This window comes from Camellia sinensis, chromosome 6 (genome assembly GCF_055761805.1).
Source record: "Camellia sinensis isolate YWXY chromosome 6, ASM5576180v1, whole genome shotgun sequence".
NCBI lineage: Eukaryota > Viridiplantae > Streptophyta > Magnoliopsida > Ericales > Theaceae > Camellia > Camellia sinensis.
Window position 1 is genome coordinate 100,308,570 of NC_138966.1, and position 6,000 is coordinate 100,314,569.

The following is a 6,000-nucleotide window of genomic DNA, read 5'->3' on the forward strand; positions in this document are numbered from 1 at the left end:
GCCTTGAGGTTGTTTGACCCCTCTTAGGGCTTATTTGACCCCTTTTTTTTTTTTGCCATTTTGGTGAGCTCTGGGACCATTGTGTTTGGGCCTCCTCACCACTGAAATCTTGAGGGATTTTAGTGGTAAGGATGGTGCCTTGAGGTCCTAAGAAGGAGAGGGCCACCCCCTCTCCTTGTTGTCCTTGAAAATGGCCATTCTTGCCTCTTGAGGGAGAACCTAGTTTAGGTTCATGTTGATCATGCCTTAACTGATTTTTGTGCTTATATTGCCATGATATAGCATTGTGTTAAGTTAGTTTAGACATACCTTGCATGCTTTGCATACATGTCTTGTAATGCCATATTTTCGCCTTAACATGCTTTAGGTTTTGATCCTTGTTCTAGCATGATTTTGGCCAAGCTTTGTGAAGCTTTTGTGTTTGTTTTAGCATGCTTAAGTTCTGTTCTTGGTTGTTTTGGTCGACCATAGCATGCTTAGTATAGCCACCTTGCATTTTGGCTTGTTAGCCTTAGGTGTGTGAGTGTGTAGCATGCATTACTTGCATTATTTCAGTGGTTTGGAACCACTTACCATGTTATTTCGGTCCTTATAACATGCTTGTATACTTGCATTTGATACTCCTTTGTTGCTTTAGAAGGTTGTTGCCTCATGCTCCATGAATGTGCTTCTTTGTATGCTTGCATGTTTAAGCCACTTAGATGCCATCTAGGTGTTCCCTTAGCATTGTCTAGGTCTGCCTTGAACATGTTTTAAGTCCTCTTGGCCTTGTGAGGCTTGGTTGACTTAGCCGTGGTTTAAGTCTCCTTGACTTGCCTCAAATACTTGGACCAATTACATGCCATGTTTGTCTTGTTTAAATTGGTTTGGCACCATTATTAACATGATTTCCAGAGTTTACATTGCATGCTAATTGTCCATGTTTAGGCTCTCTTAAGTGTGCTTCAAGATTGCTTGTTTGATGCCTAAGTGTTGGCCCATCAACATGTACATGTGTGTGTGTGTGTAGGCCCTCATTTCCATAGCATTGGCCACTGTTTTAGGCTTGTTTGGGGGCTGCCTAAATTAGTTTAAGTCCACCCCTTTGCATGTTGTTGCATGCTCACCTTGTGTGTTGTTGCATACTAGTGTGTTGTTGCATGATTGAATGAAGTCACATGCTTGCTTGCATGCTTGAACATCCATATTGTGTTGCACACTTGTAGGTTGCATTGCTTCATGCCTTACATGTTTCTTTACTTAGGTTGTGTGCCTAACCTACATTACACATTGCATTGCCATGTTGCATACTAGCCTCCATACTTAGGATGCATTGCATTGGCATGCATGCTTCACCTCTTGAGTTGAGTATGATAGAGGTTGAGCCCCCTTTGCTTGATTATGTGCATTGCATTCCATATCAAAATGCATACCTGGTTCCTTGGGCCATCATGCATGGAAATGCGCGATTGGTGGTCTGAAAATCGAGAATCATATCCCTTTGAGTCATGAATATGATAAGGGGTGTGATTGGTACATACATTGCTTGAAATGCATTGTCATGCTATGTTTTGCCCTCTGCTGCTGTCAAAAACAGATTCTGCAAGAAGATTTGGCCGGTCGGCCATCTGCAGTGCCGACCGGCCATCCATAAGTGGCCGATGGATTAATTTGTGGCCGGTGACCATTCTCCATGGTCGGTGACCAATTCCCTCAGCCGGTGGTGTTCCACAGCATTCAGGGAAGCAACCCTGAGATTTGTGCAGTCTTCAGAGAAGGATAACAGTCAAAGCAGAGGCAACTTGTGCATGGCAGTGGCTTTCCAAGCGAAGCCGAGCGCGCATTACATTGGACCCTCTTCCCGAGGCTGTTTACTGCTTTCATTAGATTAGTTAATTTGTTAATTAATTAATTGACCTGAAATATTTAATTAGCTTGCAGGTTAATTAATTTGTATTATTCTTTCGGTCCCTTCGAGCGAGGGCAAATTTGTAATAAGTGTGGGTGCGTGTGTGCATGTCTTCCAACCCCCACTTCTTTCTCCCTTTTACTTACCTGCTTTTGATGGTTAGTATTAGGACATGTTTACTTTAGCATACCTTATGCTATGCATGCGTGCATCATTCATTAGTCTTGCATGCACCAGGCTCGGCGCATCATGCTAACTGCATAAAGTATTTCAAATCTAACTTGAATACATGCTATCTTGCATTTTCACATGTCATCCTTAGATTAGCCGAGCCTATTCTAGATTGCATTCAGTATGCGTTGCATTAGCCACTTAACATGGACTTGGATCATGCATTGATTGCTAACATGTTCTTGTCTTGGCTCGAAGTACATTGTAAGTATTTTTATGCTTTAGCATCTCGTATGAGTGTGAATGTCAACATGATAACATGCTTACCATATGGCTAGATGCTTATGTGATATAAACTGCTTGAATACCTGTGGGTGAAGGTTGGATCGTTTCAGTTGGAACAACTCGTTGAAATCCGTGCTTTAGCCTACTTGCGAGTAGCAAATTTCGAACTGTTTTTGAAACAAACGGATATGAAATGTTTTGTTCCAACTTAGGAGATTTGGTCTATACTTGTTTGCTGTGCACATAACATAGTAATTCTAGGCTAATAACCGGAATAGGAACACATAATGCTTTCAAAACAAGATATCACGGTTAGTAGAGGCTGATCTTTGATCGGGTGAGAGGGGATACTCATAGCTGACCTTCCCCAATCGTACCTAAGTTCCCGAGCCGAGGCAACTTTGGTGATGACGGACACGTGGCCTTTGGCACCGAGTCAGGGTTTCCTAAATTTCCCAAAATAAAATATTTAGGTAGCGACTCTGTATCTGACAAAGCAGTCCATGTTTGACACTTCTTTCTAAAAATCTGTTTTTTCTCAAAACGATTTGCCGGATTTAGACTCTTTGGTTAAGATTAAGAACCGTGACAATTCGAGAGTCCGAACTATAGTGAGCCCAATATGAATAGAACGGGACTCACCCTCTCGGGGCATTCGGGGACGTCTACACATATAATGTTTTCAAAACTCGATATCATGGTTAGTAGAGGCCGATCTTTGATCGGGCGAGCGGGGGTGCTCACGAAGTGACCTTCCCCAATCGTACCCAAGTTCCCGAACCGAGGCAACTTTGGTGATGACGGATACGTGGCCTTAGGCAAACGAGTCAGGGTTTCTTAAATTCCCCAAAATAAAATATTTTGGTGGCGACTCTGTATCTGGCAAAGCAGTCCATGTTTGGCACTTCTTTCAAAAAAATCTGTTTTCAAAAAATGATTTGTCGGATTTGGACCCTTTGATGATTCATCGGTCTTGCATTGCATTCTGCAAGATTAGATACAGGACCGTGACATTTGAGTCCGAACTGTAGTGAGCCCCAAATGAACAAAACGAGATTTCCCTCTCGGGACGTTCGGGGATGTCTACAGTTTCTGGCGACTCTACTGGGGAATTAGAGAACTTGACTCGAGCTCGTGATATCTGGTTTGACTACACTTGTGTGTTTCTTTGCATTGCATTTGCATTGGTGCGTCTAGGACACCATGTTTGCCGTATGCTATTCCTGAACGGTTTGTCGGAGGCTCGCTTCAAGAAGCGTGCCATAAGGCTGACCGGTTGCTGGCTCTGCCACAACGGGAACACAAACCCTAATTTTACCAGGGCACCCTCTTTGACCATTCGACCTAGTGCATATCGGAATCCATAGTGACCATTCCAAACTAGGACAAGTTGCTTACCCGATCATAGGTTGTTTGAAATCGCTGCGTGCGTAGTGAAACCCTAGCTCCTAACAAAATAGGACAGGGAAACCCTACCCCAACATAGGGGTGTTTTGGCTCTCATTTGCCTGCTATGTGCTGTCAGAGTGTGTCTCTACAGGGCTGTGTATATCAGTTTGCAAGTCTGGGCATTAGACCTGAGGGCATCAGTATGTGGGGAATCAGTTTGACCTGAGGGTATCAGTTTACAGGCTGAATCTTAGACAGAATTCAGTAGAGGGCACAGTTATTCGGCTGCTCATATCTGTTTTGGTGAAATCAGGCTGAGATGCTGCATGTTTTCTCTTTTGCTAGGTAGTCTTGGAACCGTAGCTTCAGAAGGCTCCAATATCCCCCAAGGTTCATCGGACTTGTGCTGATAGACTTTGTCAGGTCAGAGATTCAATTCAAGGGAAATTAGTGTTCCTTTGCCAGAGGCAGGGTAAAAGGGTCAATCAGGCACAGATCACCAGTTCAACAGTCCTCAGATCAGCGATCATTATCCATCTCACCTGTGCGCAGTTGGGTTGAGATATCTATTTTTACAGAAACAGATATACCGATAGATCAGTTAGATCAGGACAGTATGGCAGGAATGGAGAAAGTATGAAAATCATGCAGCAGGACGCTATTCGTCAAGCCGAATTTGCCAAACAACAGGCCGAGGTCATGGCTCAACAAGCAGAGTTGATTGCCAGGTTACAGCAGCAAACCGGAGCATCTGCTTCGCACCAAGCCCCTCCTCCACCAGGAGTTCTAGCACCCGAGGAGGTACCAAATGTCCAGGGAGATATGGACATTCCGACAGGACTGGCTCCGCCCCCAATCCTACCCCAATTATCCAAAACACCCACCAACCTGCCGGATTCTCCCTTTGAGTCCGAGGTGAACCCCACAGCATTGAAGGTGAGCAAGCTTGAAAAGCTGTTTAAGAAATCTCAGGGCGTCAAGTCCATCCCGGACATTGAGGATGGGCATACCGATGTGGCCGTGACGCTGCCAGACCGCTTTAAAATGCCACATATTGACCGCTTTGACGGGTCCGGGGATCCCATGGTGCACTTACGACTGTTTTCAGACATATTAAGGCCGATGGGCCTCACCAGGCTACAGAAGCTTTCTTTATTCGGCCGGAACCTGTCGGGTGTGGCGGCCATCTGGTACGCAAAACTGGAAGACGATGTTAAGAGGAATTGGGATGAGATGGCTGAGGCTTTTGTCGCTCAGTACTCCTATAATACACAGATCGAGGTCACAACCCGTGATCTCGAGACGACTAGGCAGGAGCCTAAAGAGAGTTTTTCTAACTTCGTAACCCGGTGGAGGGCCAAGGCCTCAATGATGACCACTAGGCCCACTGACAAAGATCAAATTTGGATGATTGTGTGCAATCTCCAGCCCAAGCTTATGTAGAAAATGATTGTTCTCCCCTTTCCCACCTTTTCCGATTTACATGAGATGGGGGTAAAAATTGAGGATGCTATGAAGCAGGGCCTCATTGACCAGGAGAAGGAGCAGCCCAGGAGGGCGTTTTCCCGCAATTCGAATGCGACCACCAGTGGTGATGCAGCTGCAAGATCTTCTGAAGTGGGCATGGTTACCACCACCGCATCAAAAACAGCTACCCCATTCACTGGTGCATCCGGAAGTAGCTCACAAAAAATCAAATATCCACCTCGAGTCAAGAGGGTTTTTACCCCACTTTATATGCCTTTGTCAAAGGCTCTAGAGGCCTTACTCCGGAAGGGATATCTGAAACCATTGGAACAACGGCCTCTACCCGATCCTATCCCTCCAAAGCATGACCACACTAAATATTGTGCCTACCATCAACAAACCGGTCATGACACTGACAGTTGCTTTCGTCTTTGCCATGATGTACAAGATCTATTTGACAACAAGGTCATCGTCGCACCAGCTCAGCCAAGTCTATCGGCACTTGATCAGTGAACTTATGGGGGATAATGTGATGTGATCAAGGGATAAACCACCTGCGGACGGCCCTCAGTTTACTCCAGATGTGGCGTATGGCTCGCACTGTTTTGAGCATTTGTGAATGCTAGTTTTTGTACTTTCTGACTTGGGTATTGGGTCAATTTTGTTATTTTGTATATAGTCAGTCTTTTTGTACTAAGTCAGTCGGGTCTGTCTTGTTGTATCGAGTCAGTCCTATTGCGTTGGAGTCGGGTGATTCCAGGGGTATTACCTCGGATATCACTATCTTGTTTTGTGTTTGT